The sequence below is a fragment of the Bidens hawaiensis genome, unplaced genomic scaffold (assembly GCF_021521415.1).
Source record: "Bidens hawaiensis isolate Kalapana, Puna unplaced genomic scaffold, B.hawaiensis_p1.1 tig00013803_1, whole genome shotgun sequence".
Taxonomy (NCBI): domain Eukaryota; kingdom Viridiplantae; phylum Streptophyta; class Magnoliopsida; order Asterales; family Asteraceae; genus Bidens; species Bidens hawaiensis.
The window spans coordinates 305,002-325,497 of NW_027492178.1; the positions used below are offsets into that span (position 1 = coordinate 305,002).

Genomic DNA, 20,496 nt, shown 5'->3' on the forward strand with positions numbered 1-20,496 from the left:
TCGTTTTTAAAACATTGGTTGTCTTGTGTAACATTTGACTATTTAACCATTGACTTTTTGTTCAAACTTTGAAGATAGACTTGCATCCCTAATTTTTCACTTATTATTTGTCACTTTCCTTGCAGTTTCATCATAAAGTTGTCGTACATCAAATTTAGTTGTTGAAATGGTCCTCAATAGACGTGTGGTATTTAAAATACATTTTCCTACGCTTCAATACGGAAAAAATATATAATATTATTATACATAATAATGTTTTTATGATACATAAAATGATTAAATGAGTGTGGTTGGCGGTTAATTGTCTTGATGCGTATTAATATCATGTTATACACACGTATATTACATGGGCTAAGTAATAACAATATACAACGTTGTAATGCAAGGACAATTTCACGTCTCAATCCCACAATTACAAACAATTTTTATATATACTCGAGAACGAAGAAAATAAGGATTTATGTGAGAACGAAGAAAATATATGGATTTAGGTGAATGAAGGCACAAAAACTTCCGATTTAATATCTGGATCAAATAACGTTAACACGTGACATGATATATCTCTTTTATTTATTGTATACTATAAACTATAAATGCCAGATTAAATAAAAATTTACAACTGTTTTAAAGTTGTTTTCATTGTTTTTACATGAAATTAGTTTTGTATGTAATGCAACTTTTATGTGTATTATTATTAAACTATTAAAGTATATATCTAATTATTTTGGATATGTTTTTAACTTGCATAGCATGAATGACAATGTGCCCACATAATGAATATCCATTATTTAAAAAAAATCCAAAATACATTATTATGGTATGTATCTGTCTCTAAATTATTTTTGTACTTTATTGTGTGTATTTTTGATAATTATGAAGAAAAGGCAGTGGCATATTTGTCATTTAAGTCAATGGAACAACTCAGATACTATAAAGTACAACATGGATCAGCAAGCAGTCTGCCGGACACATTTATTGCCAAAAGGAGAGGAATAAATATATTTGATTCCTGTATTTTCTCATTTCATCCAACCTTTTGTAGCAATTTTTTAAATATTTCAGAATCAATTCTATTTTAATAAATAAACATCAACTTTATTATCAATAAAACATATTTTAATTTTGTAAAGGTGTGTAATGAATCATTTGATATATAGTTATACTAAGTTACATATGACTTGGTTTGTAGATGAGCCAAACTCGAGTTAAGGTAAGCTTGTTTGGGTGTGTGTGTATGTATACATTTTATGCCACTATAAAACTCTATTCTAATACTAATTACTCTAGTTTAAACAAAATAATAACAACTAAGAGTTTCTCAAACTTTGCACATTAAAGTTGTTTGTTATTTAACTCTTAACACTGTGCACACTAATATATTTAGAAAAAGAAATTTTATTTGGCTCAAACTTTTTATGAGCCAACTAGAGTTTTTGTCCACCCGACTTGAGCTTAAACTCAACTTTTCAGCTTGTTTAGATAAACAAGCATAGTTGACTTGTTTAACTTTGAGCCCGAGTTCAACCTAGCTGGCAGCACTAGTTGCAAACTTGCAATCTAGGGAATCATATGATCTCTCACGTGTTTTGAGTGGTTACCAACTCATTATAATAAGTGTTGCAATACAAGATAGGGAATCATATATAATCTCACATGTTTTGAGTGCTTAACAACTCATATTTTTAAGAATTCTTAACCCATTTGTAAATTATTTGATGTAGGGGTTCAAGAGTCTAAATCCAGGATTTTAGTTATTCTTTGAAATTATTACTTTTGTTTGGTTAGAGAAAGTGGCATGTGATTCATAATTGAAATGCATGCTCAATACTTTTAGTGAAATAATAATGTAATTTAAGAATTCACGGCTAATTTGTTATGAGTATTAGGATCGAATACAAGCAACTCGTAACATGAAAAGCGTATAAAAAGTAAATAAGAAAACTAATTATGTTAATTACCACCAAAGTAATTATTATTATTATTATTATTATTATTATTATTATTTCATAGATTTTGAACTAAATATTTATTGTTACTCTACCTCATTTTTTAAAGTATAGTGGCTTTAGTTCAATACTTTAGAGTGACAATAGCTGGTTAATTACTATGATTATTTGTACGTTAAGTTGGTCAATTTCATATGTACCGGATCACACTATTTCTTTATAAAACTAATGTTATTTTACAAATAAGTAGTTATGTTTGACATTATTTTGTTGAAGAATATGAATCAATGAGGTGTGAAATGGTCTATTCGTATAGTAGTTATTTATTGGCAAAAGTATAGATGTTAACATATAACTAAAATAATTGAGACACATTACTTAAATTATTTTCTTTAATGTAAGAAGGATATATTAGCGGGACAATTTTTTTAATTACAAGGACACATCAGCTTCCCACTACATCTTCTCGTCTAGCTTTCTTTGATTCTATAATTTTGTGGAAAAAAAATAAAAAAAGATAATATAAGCTTAGAAATTGTAAAAATTATATATTTTCAAATAAAATCAAATACTTTCACTTTTTACTTCATTAAGTTACTAAAAGCAAGAGTAAAGAGGAAGTGAAGTAAGAGCGTGCATTGCCAAAAGGCAATTTTTATGGTCATCATGTTTGTTTTCTTCCTTCCAATTATGAAGATTTGCTTTAAAGTGTGCTTGAAAAGCAAACATGAATAAGATTTGCTTTAAAGTGTGCTTGAAAAGCAAACATGAATAGTCAATTAACAAAGTAAAAAACGATTTTTCATATGTAACATGTAAACATGTGTAACAAATGGGTTAACCGGTCGTAAACAGGTTAAACATATCAATCCAAACAAAACTGAATTAATCAAACGTGTAAATTAGAAGGGTTAACGTAAGTACACTAAAAATGTGTTAAAAGGCGATAAATGTGAAGGCATTATCCCTAACTCAAAGAAACTTAAATTTTTATAACTGCATACGACTCATTTAACTTGTTTATATCAAATAAACTACTCTTATAAATATTACTATATTAATAAACTAGCTTTAGAGCCCGTGTAAAACACGGGATGATATAAATAATTAATTTGTAAATAAAATAATACATAATGTATATAGAAAAATCTATTACATCTATCATTATACATAAATTGATTTTATTTATGCCATAAAATTATTTTTTCAAAAAAAAATGAACTTAATAAAAAAAAATAATGCACGTGCAAAAAATATACACAAGAACACTCCGTCTATTGAAAATTTATTCTCAGTATCATGTATGTATAATTGAAAGAAAATTTGGTTATGAACCAATTACGGAAAATACTTCTCATATAATAATAGTTTTGAGCTACACATTAAAAAGATCTTGATAAGTTTAAGAGACTTCTCGACTTTGTCAAATGGCAAAAAAAATAACAGGTTAACCCGTTCATTTTTGTGAATGTTTTGATTTAGTTTAGCATAATTTTGTACGACATGCTTCACATACAACCATTTGATCACTATTCAAGAAAAAGTCAATGCTGACACAAATGTTTCAAATTTGATAAAAGTTAGAAGCATTGATAGGCTTGGAGGTGACATGTCAGAAGTGGTTGCCATTTTTTCTTAAATTTTAATAGTCATGTGAAAAATACTCAATGTGTAAAATCCCGAATCTTTTGACCTTTTCCAAAAATGCCACTAAAAATAAATTCGAAACACAGTCAGATTAAAATTCTAACTTTTATTTGTTTTACATTTTCAAGTCACAACTTTGAACTCGTAACAAGTTTGACGATAAATCTATATGCATTCTCAAAATTTTAAAAATATTTAGATTACCCTTTTTTTACACTTAACAAATTTGAGCAAAATGTTGTTAATTTGTACCAAATGATCTAATCATCAGCATTTAACCCGTAACAATCAAATTTAAGTTTCATTAAAACTTGAAGCAATCCTTGATAAAAAAACCCAAGAAACTAAATATGATAAACTTTTGTTATATTTGAAAGTGATTGGTATATACTATACTTATAATTTAACACATATATGTATAGTATATTAAATTAACCGAAAAATTAAATAGATAGATTTAAATCATATATTTTTTATATATAAATTTATACAACAATGTACAAAAAAACCAATAGATAAATGGGTTTAATTTTAAAAAATGGATCAACTTTAAGCATATATTTATAATTTAATGATTAAAAAAAAGTTTTTAAATTGAAAGCATATCAGTGTTTTTTTTATTTTACATTCTTCAACAATATGCATAGTATAATATATTAATAATAACATTTAAAATTATATTTTTTACAATATTTAATAACCATGATTTGTTGTAGATTTTTGGATTTCACCAAGTATGTTGTGAAATATCTTCAAACATTGTACATTAGTATAATATGTAAATATTTTTTTTTTATAAAAATGTATATATATAAAATACAAATAAAGTTTAAAGAAAAGTGAATAATTTAATTAGATATAATATAAACTGAGTTTAAAAGAACAGTATATAATTATTGATATATGCCTTATATTAATTTTTAAGGGAAAAAATTATGAAGATTAACCACAAACTGACACGTGTCACAATTATTTTACTTTATTAAAATATATTAATAAATATCTTTCTTTGAATGGACGTTGACGTTGGGAAACGCGTGATACAAAAGTGAAAAGAGTCGGTCAATATTAAGTCCGAAATACATATAAAGCATAATCATCTCATGAACCTCATCATCTTAAAAAGCTATACCCTTTATATTGTTGTCCATCTGTCCCTATTATTATACAACTTAATTACACATATATTTATATGAATTCCTCAACTTAAATATTTAAGTATAGACTTGCAAGTCTAATCAAAATATATGTATGAAACCGGACACATGTTCGTTCACTAAGTGAAATGCAATATAAACTTAAATTCAAGCTATTGTAAGCTAATAAATGGATATTTCTAAAATTTATTATTCATTTGAAAAGGTATTACATTGTATTTGTTATTAATAATTAATTATACAAGAATATTCAAAACAAAGTTTATACAACTCCATACGACGCCAATATTTTAAAAGTATTTATACTTTTGGTGGTTATAAACAATTGATTATAATAATATTTTTACAAGATTAGTTGAAACTTTGATTGATACACATGTTAATAAATATTAGAAAAAAAATAACAAAGGGCTTGTACCATAAAAGATCATTTAGATCTTTAGTTGAATGATACACCTTGGTTGACATTTAGTAAGAGGTTTAAAAGTTAGTAGTTGAAGATAAATTTATTTTTTAAAACTATAGCTTTCATAATAATAATCAGAGCTACTGTCTCTGCTAACAAGTAGCTAGCAGAAGCCGGCTACAAACATATAAACAAAATTAAATAATAAGCAACCTCCACTTGTTTCAATCCATATCAAAATATTTGACATATTCTTCGTTAATAAATAGCTTAAAACTTTAATGTTATCGAGAATAAAAAATTATGTGTTAACTGTTAATATATTAGAAAGAAAATTACCAAAATGGACCGACTTTATACATCGTCAAAAACATGTTAGACTTTCTAACACATAATCAAAGATTTGAAATATATTTTCAAAGTAGGTTAATTTTGAATTTTTTTTATATATTAAAATATACTACAAACAGTATGAAAGAAAAGAAAAGAAAATAAAATTGTAGGATCTAGATGTATAGACTCTAGAGGCAAAAGTTCCAGAAACCCTTGCAAATTATTTCTCTACAATGCAAACACCCCTTGGGCCCATCATCACCATCATCAAGCATAAAACTCAAATTTACCATCACTATAACCATAACTAGAGGTGCATAAATCGGGGTTTTTAAATAGCCGGATTCGAGTATGATCGGGTACGGATATAATCGGATATTGGTAATAATCGGGTCGGGTTCGAGTCGGATATGTTTCTAAAAATCATACCCTATTCATCGGGTTCGGGTCGGGTATAGAGCCGGGGTATTGAAACCTATTTACGGGGTTTTTCGGGTTTTTTCGGGTATTTTTCAGGTATATATTGGATTTTTTAAAAGTTTGCACTTTTTAGGGGTATTTTTCAGGTACTTTTAAGGTTTTTTTCGGGTATACATCGGGTATTTGAAATACTCGGTTTCGGGTATTGGAAAAACCCGGTTCCGGGTATGGAACGGTTCGGGTTTTCGGTCCTTACCGGATACAAATCGGGTCCGGTTTCGGGTTCGGGTTTTAGTGCCAAAATGCATATACCATATCCGTACTTTACGGGTAGGATTAGGTACGGTTTTAAAAACCCAGGTATTAAAAACCGGTTCCGGGTTTTTATTTCAGGTCCGGTTCTGAATTTCGTTTTTTTTACCGCCTCTAACCATAACCACTTATTATTAATTATTAATATATTATATTATTATGTCCAAAAAGCTTCTTTTGTTCTTACTTTCATTTATTGCACCCACAACTATACATACATATACAACATACAAACAGGGTTTTTTTTATCATTTTCTTGAGGTAATAATTTCAGTTTTCATATTCTTTTCCCATTTCAGATTCATCACAATCCCCCAATTCCTTAGCCTTTTACAAAATTCCAAATTCTGGGTTTTATTATATTCCTGATTTCACACAAAACCCATATCAATCTTGCACTAATTCTGAACATTTTGATTTTACAGAGCCTTTTCTTCTCTTTATATTCCATCAAAATCCCCAATTTTTTTAACATTTTATAAAATTCCAAATTCTGGGTTTTATTATATTCTTGGTTTTACACATAACCCAGATCAATCTTGAACTGATTCTGAATATTTTCATTTTTAGGAGTTTTTTTTGTTCTACAAATTTCATAAAAATCCCCAATTTTTTTTAACATTTTATAAAATTTCAGCTTCTGGGTTTTATTATATTCTTGATTTCACACAAAACCCAGATCAGTCTTGAAATGATTCTGTAAAGTTTTGATTTTGGGGAGTTTTTCTTGTTCTACAAATTACATAAAAAATCCCCAATTTTTTAACATTTTATAAAATTTCAGCTTCTGGGTTTTGTTTAATTTGTGATTCTACACAAAGCCCAGATCAATCTTGAACTGATTTTGATTATTATGAAGTCTGGATTGAGTACAATCCACCAAACCCTAACGCCCGAAGCGGCTGCCGTATTGAACCAATCAATTACGGAAGCCGGTCGGCGAAACCACGGCCAAACGACGCCGCTTCATGTAGCTAATACCCTACTCGGCTCGCCAACCGGCTTCCTTCGGCAAGCCTGTATTCGGTCCCACCCGAATTCGTCCCACCCCCTCCAGTGTCGAGCGCTCGAGCTGTGCTTCAGCGTAGCGCTCGACCGGCTCCCAGCTGCTGCGTCAGCAGCTGCGGAGCCCCCCATTTCCAACGCGCTGATGGCTGCGCTCAAACGAGCGCAGGCACATCAGCGCCGCGGCTGCCCTGAACAACAGCAGCAGCCGCTCTTAGCTGTTAAAGTCGAGCTCGAACAGCTTATTATTTCCATACTTGATGACCCGAGTGTCAGCCGAGTTATGCGAGAAGCTAGCTTCTCGAGCCCGGCTGTTAAAGCCACCATTGAACAGTTGTTGAATAATAATAATAATGGAAAAAACATGAATCCGTTACCGTTACCGTCACCGTTAACCACAACACCTGTTAACCAGAATCTTTACCTGAATCCGAATTCAAACTCAAAGCAATCTTTACAGCTAAGGAATCATCAGGATGATATCCAAAGGATTATTGATATCATGACAAAACCGAAGAAAAAGAACCCGATCCTCGTTGGCGAATCTGGACCTGAAACAGGACCCGAAACAATCCGTAAAGAGATCTTGAAACGAGTTGAAACGAGCGAGTTTGTGATAAATAGAGAGTTTGACAATATTGAGATTATCACAATACAAGATTTCGCAGCATTATCCGATAAATCATTAATACCGAATAAGATCAACGATCTGTGTGATTTAATCGGTAAAAGAATCGGAAACAAGGCGATAATAATCGACTTGGGTGATCTTAAATGGCTGGTTGACCAACCGGGGGTGTTTGGTCGGGAATCGGTGGTGGAGATGGCGGAGCTCGTGGCGAAATTTGTTGGAAAAGTTTGGTTGATGGGAACAGCTACTTGTGAAACTTACTTAAGGTGTCAAGTTTATCATCCGTCAATGGAAACCGATTGGGATTTACAAGCGGTACCGATTACTTCAAGGTCACCGGTCTCAAACATGTTCCCGAGGTAATTTTGAATATCGATTGTAATTTGTAAACTCGTTTTAGTTATGTTTGGGCTTAAATAGTTAAGTTTATTGTTTTCGGTTTGTTGTTTTAGGATGGGGACGAATGGTGTTAGTGGTTCGGGTCAGTCTTTTAGTCCGTTAAATAGTTTATCGACAACTATGAATATGAATTTAGATACTAGCCGAAAGTTGTCGTGCTGTCCGAAGTGTGCGAGTGGTTATGAACAAGAGTTAGCAAGATTAAAAGAGTCGGAGAAACCACGCAATGAGGTTATTAATAGTAATAATAATCTACCGCAGTGGCTGCAGAATGCGAAAACGAAGGATCAATTTCAGGTGAGTCGATAATCGTGTCTGAGTAATTATGTTTTGTTATTTAGTTATAATATTGTCGGTTTAATTTGGAATCGTGTTATGATAGGTTAAGGATCACGAATCGGTTTTGAAACGAAAGATTCAAGAATTACAGAAGAAATGGCGCGACGAGTGCTTTCGAGTTCATCCTAATTATAATCAATCTTCAAGGTTGGATAAAGTTGTGCCCATGGCTGTACCTTTACTCGGGGCGTACAAGCCGAACATGCATCTCTGCAAAAGTCAACCGGGTCAACAGCCACGGTTACAGCCCGCTAGAAGTCTTGTAGAGCCTTTGCAGCTCGCCCAAACGCCACGGTTAGAGCCACCGCGAAGCCCGGTTAGAACCGATCTTGTTCTCGGATCGAATAAAAAGGACGGGCAAGATTTGACGGTTAAGGATCTTTTAGGCTGCATATCGTCCGAACCGCAAAAGGGTAAATTCGTCAATGCAACCGATGCCGACTATTACAAACGATTACTCAAGGGTTTAATGAAAAACGCGTGGTGGCAACCCGAGGCGGCTTCGACAATAGCTACAGCAATAACGCAAAGTAAATCAGAGACGGGCTCGAGGGGTTGTGTGTGGCTATTATTTGCGGGTCCTGATCGGGTGGGAAAGAGGAAGATGGCATCGGTTCTTTCCGAGCACATAACCGGGACGATCCCGATAACAATCGGGCTCGGGTCGAGACGTGACGACGAAGAAACCGATATTGGCTTTCGTGGTAAAACGGTTTTGGATCGGATTGTTGACGCGGTCCGTAGAAACCCGTCTTCGGTTATTGTCCTTTCTGACATTGACGAAGCCGATATGTTGGTTTGCGGGAGTATAAAACGGGCCATGGAAAGACAACGGCTCACCGACTCGCTACGGGCGTGAAATTAGCCTCGGGAATGTCGTGTTTGTGTTGACTGGGAACTGGTCAACCGTCAACATGGACGAGCATTGGGTCGACGAGCAACGGCTGCACTTGTTAGCGACCCGTGATTGGCAGTTGCGGTTGATTCTCGGTCGGAAACGGTTAAAACGACGAGCCGATTGGTTGTCGGGAAATGATAAAAGACTCGGGTTCGATTTGTGTCTTGATCTTAACCTAGCTATCGACTACGAGGAAGATATAACCGATGGGTCGTTAAACTCGAGTAATGTCACGGTTGACCACGAAGACGAAAGTCAACAATTTGCGGTTACGTCCGTGCCTCACGAGCTCGCGGGGCCAAGCGATGTGACGGTCGTGTTCAAACCGGTTAATTTCGGGAACCTTCGTGTTGAAATCGAGAAAACGATTAGGAACACGTTCTCAACCGTGGTTGATGAGAATGTCACGGTCGAGGTGGCGGAGGGTGCGGTGGAGAATATCTTGGGCGGGTTATGGTTCGGTCGAACGAGTCTAGAGGAGTGGGCGGAACGGGTACTGGTGCCGAGCATTGACCAGGTCAATGCTCGGTTAACGAGTCAAGGTGATGATATGGTGGTTCGTGTTGAGTGTGATCGGGATTGTGTTCGAGCGGGCCGTGGCGCCAACGAGTGGTTGCCGAGCGATATTCCGGTGGTGGTTGATGGAGTATGATTTTGTACTCTTAAAAGATGGTCTAGTTTTGTATATAGTGAAACGTTATTATAGTGATATACCTTTTTAAATTTTCGTATAATATCCAAAGTAATTATTACTTTTTAGTTTTAGCAATAAGATTTAGTTAATAATAATAATAATTCATTTATTTTATTTTTTTTTTGTTTTATTGAGTATATTAGCCATATGTGAATGGGTATGGCTTGTATCTATAAAAAGTTATTGGTATATCTATTGACTATTTATATGTCAAGTTTTTATGTTTTATGTAACTTGCAAGTTGAATGTATGATAGTCAAATTTTAGTATTATTAAATAAGTATTTTAAAAACATAACAAGAAATATAAATGTGAATGAATGAACATAAATATAAATAGAACGTGAGATTATTTACCTTACATTCATTCACAAACATAAATAATCGAACAAGATGTGCGTGTTATTTATGCAGTTAATCCCAAAAAATAGCGGATATCGGTCAATGACCGATATCTGAGATATCGGTTATTGCGGTGGGATAGCGGTATATAACACCAAAAGTTATCTAATAATAATATTTAAGTCTTAATACCAAAATCATAAAAGTCAATAGTTCAAAACACAAAGTAACAATATTTTTAATTTAAGACATGATTTAATCACTTAATCAAAAACCATAAATATATAAGAATCAGCAGCGGCTGAAGAAACGGGTATCGGAGATGAGCATCAGCAGCGATTGAGGTATTTTTAGGGCAATAAGCTGATCGTTCAATAATAATCATAATGAAATTGGGCTATGGGCTTACAGTTTGGGCCAAAAAAAGTAAAAATTGGGTCAAAAATATTAAACTGATAATCTCACCGCTATTTCCGATATATCGGTGGCCAAATATCGGCGAAATAGCGGTAAATAGCGCCGCAAATATCGGAACCGCTATTTGGACCGATATTTCGACCGCTATTTTACCGCCGGACCGATAACCGCTATAGCACCGCTATTGATAGCATAACGTGTTATTTGGTTTTACGTGTTGTTTAAATTAAACAAAAAAATTTAGGTCATTGTTGATGCTCTAAGACCAAGTGTAGCTAAGAGGTGTTAATCATCTGAGTCAGCACCATGTGAAGGGACGTTAAGCGGCGTCGGTAGGGGTGGGGTGTTAGCACACTAACACTTGGAAGGGGGGGGGGGGGACATAAAGATGAGTTGGTGGGGTTGGTGGATGTGGCTCCAACGTGGGTGGTGGGTAACGCCTTGGGCGTTTCGCATATACATACGGTGTGATAAGGAAACAAGTATAAACCGACTACCCACTATTCATAGATGGTTTATGTTTAATTTTCATATGATCCTAAACAACAAAGATTAACTAATACAATCCCTGGTATAAATAAGTATACCGATCCCTGGTATAAATAAGTATACCGTGAAAGTTATTGTTAAAATTGTTATGAGTTTAATCAAAAAAACCTAAATGGTGTAAATATTTAACGGCAGGAATTTTAATTACAATTAACATAGAGAAGAATAGAGAAGAAACATTGTGGTTAGGTTTCGTTATCTCAGTTTAGTGACATAACACCATCCAATATTTTATTTCAACAATGATATCTACCAAAAATCAAAAGGGGCTAGCATGGTAATGACCAGAGGTGCATAAATCGGACTAAAACTCAAAACCGGTTTGGGTTAAAGTGGCAAATAGAATAACAATAAGGAGGCGAATAGAGGTGCACAAATTGGACTAAAACTCAAAACCGGTTTGGGTTAAAACCGGTTCAGTTTGGTCAACAAAAGTCAAAATCGGTTTATGACCGGTTTTGGTTCGGGTTGAAACCGGTTTCTTGACTATGTACAATCGGTTTTGGTTTGGGTTTTGATCGATTTATAATCGGGTTTTGACCGGTTTTTGCTCGGTTTTGGCCAGTTTCTGTTCGGTTAACCGGTTTTTGTGAAGAAAATTACAAACCGGTCCAAAACCTACGGTTTCAATCGGTTCCAAACCGATTTCTGCATAATTGGTTTAAAACCGGTTGGGTTTCGGTTTGAATTTCAGATCAGTTCGATTAACCGGTTTATTTGCCCACTGACTAATGACTAATGATATAAATGAATTTTAAGTGGTCAAAAAAGCACTTTTTGGTTTTATTAAAATAAACAATAATACAGCAAAATAATGTGGACATAATAAATAAGTCAAGTCCAAACAATCACACGTATTTGCCTTGGTCTATACTCAACAACTTTAACTACAACCTTTCATTTTTTTTAAATTCCTTTAAAAACAAAAGTTATAAAGAAAATGCACAAATAATTCTTTTAATAGACTTAATATGATAATATCAGCTTCATGTCATATAAGATTTATTGTTACAGTTTTAAAATAGTTGTCATAAGAAATCATTCGGTTGATAAAGCGGTGTACAACCTAGATGTAGGTAATGTGAAGCAACATACTTGTGGATCTTATAGTATTTGTTTACGAGAAGAGGCAAGAGAAATCAAGTGCCAATTTGTATATCACCATAAAAAAAATCAAGTGACAAATAGGTGACTACATAAGCTTTTGAGCAACCTTCACATAGTATTGAAATTCACCATTAAAAAGATGTATAAACAACGGGGAGTGATATAGACGCTGTAAGTTGCACTCTTTTCCCTTAATTAAGTTTTCTCTCATTGGATTTTCTTGATAAATTTTTTATTGAAATAAGATAACTGATCCTAAAACAATATGCAGGGCATTCTTTTTCACAAAGTTTTTAATGAGACAACATCTCCAAATGTATGAAATTAATTAATAAACTAGGAGGAGTGTTATAAATACATATATTATTATAGTTATCAACACTCAAAATAGATTAGCCAAGGATTATAAATAAAAGTTTAAAGGTGGAATTTTGTCACTAACAACACACTTAACAATTGTCTTTTTTGTGCCATCGTGGAAGACCAAGAGAAGTTCGGTCGGCTTTTCAGCTCATGGTGGGTGCCAATCGCAATCAAGTAATATAGGCAACAAGATCTCCGATTCAATAGTTATCCCCGTAAACCAATCAAGACAATGTATATCTACATCATATGGTTGTGAAATCAATTAGGTTTCTTTTAGTTTTGCAATTAAATCACTCAACTTTTTTTTGTTTTGTTTTTTTTATAATTCAAATTTCCGGTGCTTTATATGAGTAAAACCTAACGAGAAATTCTGGTATCAACGTGGAACACTGTTAGTGCACAGAAATTTGACACTGTAGATATGTTATCCTGGCATATGTTTTGGATCAGTTATCCTTAGCGTGTGTTCATAATCCCGTCAGGATCAAGGATCCACAGTACTTATTATTTACTAACGGTTGTTCTCATGTGTAGTCTTATATTTAGCAGGTGTAACGATTAGAAGACTCAGTCTATGTACTAACTTGCAGTCAAGAAGATATTGACGTGTTTGAATCAATTATCCTTCTGAAGAGTTCCATAGCTATGTCAGGATCCTGGATCCTCGGTATTTGATGCTATTAACGATTATTTCTTATATGAAGGCTGATATTTATCAAGTGTAACGGCTCCAAGACCTGGTCCTCCCCCTATTTCGCAGGCTGAGTGATGGAGCACGTGGTCAAAGTGGCTGTTACAAGTATATTCAAGATAAAGGCGGATTTTTAGGAAAAATAGTTAATGGTATTTATTATTAATAACTCAATTGAGTTATAATCTTGGGTATATAATGAGATTATGATCAGCTAGGGTTACACACTTATCACCTCACACACACTTTAGCAGCTCTCATAATTCTCTCCAGCAACATACACACACACATAGCAACTATTGTATTTCTGATCATAATCTCCAACACTTGTAATCACCTTTTAGTTATCAATATAATCGACGGTGATAGTTTTCACCGTCCGGGGGGTTTTTTGTGCCGGAGACCACGATAATCATATACTCGTCGACCAAAGGTTACCTTGTTGATCATTGACTAAAGTGCTTCGACCAAAGATTATCCTATTAATCCTTGACTGGAGTTATTTTACCAACGATTACCTCGATAAGTTTTGTCCGAAGTAAGACTATCGTGATTAAGGGCTTTTTCCCTCGTGATCAAACCATTGTGTTCACTGACATTACGCTCATACAATTGTCATTATCGCATTAGCACCTTACCTCACATAACAGATTTGGATACTTGATCTTTAGCTGATTTTTGTCCAAAACAATTTGGCGCCCACCGTGGGGCAATTGGTGCTATAATCCAGATAATTCCTATCATTTTCAACCTTTTCATACCCATATCACTATCAATGGCCTCTCAATCAACCTCTGCTTCATGAACTATGCCGGCTACGGTTCCTCTCTCATCAAGGACCTTGCCACCACTGCCTCCGCCAATTACGGGAGCACCAGGGACCACCGCGGCTGGAAACAAGACACAAATTCCAGTCTTCCAGAGCTCAAAAACCACTGCTGCCTCTTCGGTGGTCAAATCTAACAATGATGTTTCTGCATTGTTTTCACAGGTTAAGGCATACATGGAGCAGCAGAACAAAACCACCCAGAGGATCCTACGTGAAATTGAAGATCTCAAGAAAAGAAAGAGGCCAGCGGAGGATCAGACTTCCTTGATGCCTAGGGTGCTGGATTTCACTACTCCAGGATCCGTGGCTCAACATGCTCAAGGATCCTTCATCCTTCAACCAGGTTCAGTGGGTCAGCATACTCAAGGATCCTCGATCTTCCAGCAAGGATCATCCATCCTTCAACCAGGGTCCGTGGGTCAACAAACTCAAGGATCCTCGTTCTTTCAGCCATGATCATCTATCCTTCAACAGGGGTCCATGGGTCCACAGGCTCAAGGATCCTCACTGTTTCAACAAGGATCATCCATCCTTCAACCAGGATCCTCTGGGTTGTATCCTCAAGGATCCTTCAACTCCCAACCTCAAGGATCCTTCTAGCAGAATCAAGGATCCTCAGGATTCACCATCAAAGGTCTTCAGAGGTCCATAAAGGGGACATCATCCCCATGCAGACCATTGCCTCTGGTGGACCTGCTACTGAAGCTTATGCCTCTTATCTTAACTACACTTCTGGGATGCCGACGTTCAACCAACCAAGTGGTAACGCCTATAATCACATATCCTCAGACACTAACCTTGGCTCTATGCAGAATACATGTATCAATCAGGCTATAGCTAGGGAACTTCAGAAGCTCAAGGATATGATATCCAGCGTGCCAGGAGTGGTCCGTCCAATTCCTGAAATACCAGAAGGGAGCCACAAGCTGTCCAGATTTGCTCCACCGATATGCGATGCGGAGATCCCGAAACGCTTTCAAACCTTCAACACGAAGGTGTATGATGGGACCACTGATCCGGAAGAACACGTGGCTCAGTATAGGGAAATGATGGAGATCAGTCCAATTCCTGAAAGACTCAAGGAAGCTTGTCTATGCAAGGGTTTTGGATCCACACTAACAGGATCTGCACTTAAATGGCTGCTAAGTCTTCCTCCTTATTCTGTTACATCTTTTTCACATTTAGTTAACTTGTTCAACAACCAGTTTTCTTGTAGTAGGAAATTTGAGAAGTTAACTAGTGATTTATATAGAGTTGTCCAACCTTATGATGAATCCTTAAGGGATTTTGTTACAAGGTTTGGCAGGGAAGCTCTAGAAATCCCTAATCTTGACATGGTTACCGCTGTTGAAGCATTCAAGATGGGACTTCAGAAGGGCTCCCCCTTTTATAATGATCTTGTGATGACTCCGTGCAGGAACCTAGATGAAGTAAGAAACAGGGCACTCAGATTCATACGATTGGAAGACGACAAGAGGATCCAGGATCGACTGGGGGCTCAAACAAAACAGGAATCCCCTGACAAGAATAAAGGATCTTCATACAGGAACAACAACTCAAAGCCGTACACCAAGTTCAACAATCAAAACGTACGAGCATTCGAAGAAGGAGATGGTGATGAAGACTATCCCTGCATCTCCGAGTATTGTTTCTCCGTAGATACCTATGGCTTAATTTGTGCCATGAAGGATCTAGGGGAAAAAGCAAGGTGGCCCCGAAAGAACGAGAAGACTACCACCATCAAAGACAAGTCTAAGTGGTGTGCTTTCCACGAAGATTTTGGTTACATGACAGACGAGTGGATTGGCTTAAGGAGGGAAATTGGATACCTCCTGAGTAAGGGTCACTTTAAAGAACTCTTGGGAAGGAAGAAATCTAAGATCCAGGATACTGAAGATCTTCCACAAAAAGCAACACCACCACCACCAGACTCTCACGTGATCAACTTCGTCTCCAGAGAATACGGCATGATTCAAACTTCTTGTCCCACAGAAGAATTCGAGTTGGATGATGAAAGAAGACCACTCATCCCCACTACTCGAATAACTGATGAAAGGATATTCTTCGATTAGAGCATCCAGGATCCTTACCAGGATGAACTGGATGTATGAATGGTCAATTTTATCTCTGGAGGATCCGACATATGTGGAACTTCCTTCTCAGCAGCAAAAAGGTTCGCCAAAGAGATTAAGTTGGACAACGGAGACCGACCAATAGTATCCACCAAAAGACAAAAGGATCTTCTTCGATGAGGAAGACAAACTAAACATCCAGGACCCTCACCATGATGGTTTAATTATTACTTTATTTATTGCTAACCACTATGTATGCAGGATCTTAGTGGACGGTGGAAGCTCGGTCAACATCATCCAGCATGATGTCCTTAAGAAGATGAACATTCCAGATTCCGAGATCGTCCCTAGAACATCAGTGCTAGTCGGTTTCTGCGGAGAAACCAAGAAGACATTGGGGGACATCAACCTTCTAATTTATATTGAAGGGTTAAATTCATATAAAAAATTCTGTGTAATTGATAACCTTTCTTGTTGCAATGTTATTTTAGGTAGGCCCTGGATCCATGGGATGAAGGCGGTGGCCTCAACCTACCACCAATGCATCAAACTACCAACTCCTTGAGGAGTAGTAAGGATAGATGGTAACCAAGTGGAGGCCAAGAATTATTACTCTTCATCCATGAAGCCGACAGCTAAACAGACGATAGCATAGCATTACAGCAAAATCCTAGGAATGTACTGGAAGCTCGAGAGTAGGACCTAAAAGAAGTATCTTTAGATCCTGAAGATCCAGACATGAAGGTGTTCCTAGGATCCTGTATTCCTGACGAGATCGAGGAGGATATAATATCCTTCCTAAAGCGACGAAAATCCACGTTTGCCTTCAGACATTCAGACATGACAGACTGGTCAACATGATGTTCAAGGATCAGTTAGGCAAAACCATGGAAGTCTATATAGATGACATGGTGGTGAAATCAAAGAAGGCCGAGGATCACCTCAGGGATCTCGAAGAAGCTTTCAATATCCTTGACTAGTACAATATGAAACTGAATCCGTCAAAATGCCACTTTGGTGTTAAGGCTGGAAAGTTTCTGGGATATATGGTGACTAAAAGAGGAATTGAAGCAAGCCCTGAGCAGATTGAAGCCATCATCAACCTAAAGTCGCTTGCAAATGCCAAGGATGTCCAAAGGCTCACGGGAAGAATAGCCGCTCTCAACAGATTCATCTCAAGATCCTCCGAGAAATGCAAAGACTTCTACGACATTCTTAGAAAGAATAAGAAGTTTGAATGGACAGAAAAGCATGAGGCTACGCTCAAAGCCTTAAAGGATTACTTATCCTCAGCTCCAGCTCTAATGAAGCCTGTGGATGGAGAATCCTTATATCTGTATCTAGCAGTTTCAGGTAATGCAATAAGTGCCGTCCTCGTCAAGGATCATGAAGGTGAACAACACCCGGTATATTATGTAAGTAAAAGTCTATTAGATGCAGAAGCCAGGTATTCTCACCTTGAAAAATTAATTCTTACTTTGATTATAGCTTCCACTAAATTAAGACATTATTTTGAGACTCATACTATTATTTTGAGAACTAATTATCCTGTTAAGAATGTGCTTAGAAAACCGAAATAGTCATGAAGGATGGCCAAGTGGGCTGTGAAGCTGAGTGCATATGACATTCAGTATGAGCCTAGAACAGCTATCAAATCGCAGGCACTAGCAGACTTTGTGGCTGATTTCAGCAGTGACATGCAAAAGGAGGCTGATTTAGAAGTCCAACAACTAGAAGAAGCCAAGGATCCTTGGATCCTCTTCACAGATGGAGCATCCAACGTAAGAGGAACGGGATTGGACATACTACTGAAATCGCCACAGGGGAACATAATACCCCAGTCCATTGCATGCGCATTTCAAGCCACTAACAATGAGGCAGAGTACGAAGCACTCGTCGCAGGTTTACTTTTAGCAAAAAGCATGAGGATCATGTATCTTCAAGTTTATATGGATTCTTTACTTATAACTAACCACTTTAACGGTTCTTATGCCGTGAAAGGTGAGAAAATGATCAAATATTTAGAAGTTGTGAAGGAATTAGCAAAATCCTTCGAGTTGTTTAGTATTATTCAAGTACCAAGAGAGAAAAATGCCGGGGCGGATGCCTTAGCAAATTTAGCCTCGTCATTGAAAATTCCAGAAGATACAAAGATCCCAATTACCCACATACTCTCGCCAGCAATAGGAGAGCAAGAAGTTGGGGAGATAACAAGTGACAAACAGATTGCACTTTTGGATCCATTATCCTCAGCCAGCCAAGGATCTTGGATCCTCCCAATCAAAAAATACATCCAAGATGGAGAAATTCCAGCCACAGAGAATCCCAAATCCTTAAAACTCAAGGTATCACAATATATTTTATTAGATGATATGCTCTACAGAAAATCTCTTGCAGGTCTATACTTGAGGTGCATCGAGGATCCTGAAATCCAAGAAATACTTAAAAACTTTCACGAAGGAGATTGCGGTAACCACACAGGAGGAAGGGCATTATTCTCCAGGATACTTAGAACTGGGTACTTCTGGCCGATAATGAAGAAGGATGCAGTAGAGTATTCGAAGAAGTGTGATGCCTGCCAAAGGCATGCAAATATCCTTCATCAACCAGCAGAACCAATGTATCCTATATCCTCTTCACGGCCTTTCATGAAATGGGGAATGGACATTGTTGGGAAGCTACCAAAGGCTCTAGGTGGAAAGGTCTTTATGCTTGCCATGACAGACTACTTCTCCAAATGGATTGAAGCAGAAGCATTCGTGCAAGTCCGAGAAAGGGAAGTTATATCCTTTATTAAACGAAATATTATAACTAGATTTGGTATCCCTTCTGAAATTGTTTGTGACAATGGTTCCCAGTTTATCGGGAAAAGAACCACTAACTTTTGTGACAGTTGGGGCATCAAGATGATTACCTCCACTCCAGTGCATCCTCAAGCTAATGGTCAAGCAGAGTCAAGCAACAAGATAATCATCAACAACTTGAAAATGAAGCTAGGATCCAAGAAAGGAAAATGGGCCGAAGAGCTACCATATGTACTTTGGGCCTACAGGACGACACCAAAAAATGCAACAGGCCAAACACCCTTCTCATTAGTGTTTGGGTCAGAAGCAGTTATCCCTATAGAAATGGTGGTTCCAACAGCTAGGACAAGCATCCGTGATCCTGAGGCCAATAGAGAAATCCTTCTCGAAGACTTGGATACTGTGGAAGAACTCAGAGACTTAGTCAAGATCATAATGGCAGCATATCAGCAAAGAGTAGCTGGGGCATACAACAAGAATATCAGGATTCGAAGATTTCAAGAAGGAGATCTAGTTTTGAGGAAAGCCTTTCAAAACACAACTAATCCGGCATATGGGAAACTAGCACCCAAGTGGGAAGGTCCTTATCTGATCGAGTCGGAAGCAGGGAAGGGGGCATATCATTTGCTCACTATGGAAGGCAACATGTTACCAAAAGCATGGAATGCTATCCACCTCAAGAAATACTTTTTCTGATCAGGATCAAGTATCCTCTGAGGATCAAGTATCCTTAAAGGGTCAAGGATCCCAAAATTGGTAATATCTATCTGATTACTTATTCTTTTCAATTTCTTATTATTTTAAGGATAATGTATTCTTAACGATTTGTCTCTTCCAAGTTTTAAGTAACACTACAGGTTTCAATAAGAGGTTCAATGTCTAAGAGGTTGGCCACCTCTCCCTCACGCTTAAGGTACATCGCTATTTTCCTTGGACTAGCCCACGTTTGGGTATGACCCCCGATGGTCATATCCTCTAAGGTTTAAAGGTTTTCATCTTTCTTATAAATTAGAGTTTTCTACACTCTCGCCTGGAGCGCACGCTATCCAACGTATAGTCCGGGGCAGCGGGACCAGTACACGTTTAGTGGCTGACAATTTCGTTGTCTTCGGCTATATGGAGGATCCTACGAT

At 36.4% G+C, this 20,496-nt stretch overlaps 1 pseudogene across 1 annotated transcript; it reads left to right on the forward strand.

Annotated features, from left to right (window-relative positions):
* The first annotated feature begins 6,385 nt into the window (after window positions 1-6,385).
* LOC143544925 (protein SUPPRESSOR OF MAX2 1-like) lies at window positions 6,386-10,240 on the forward strand (annotated as a pseudogene). The gene is made up of 3 exons (XR_013137335.1): window positions 6,386-8,216; window positions 8,310-8,553; window positions 8,639-10,240. The product of XR_013137335.1 is annotated as a protein SUPPRESSOR OF MAX2 1-like (transcript).
* Window positions 10,241-20,496: the final 10,256 nt, after the last annotated feature.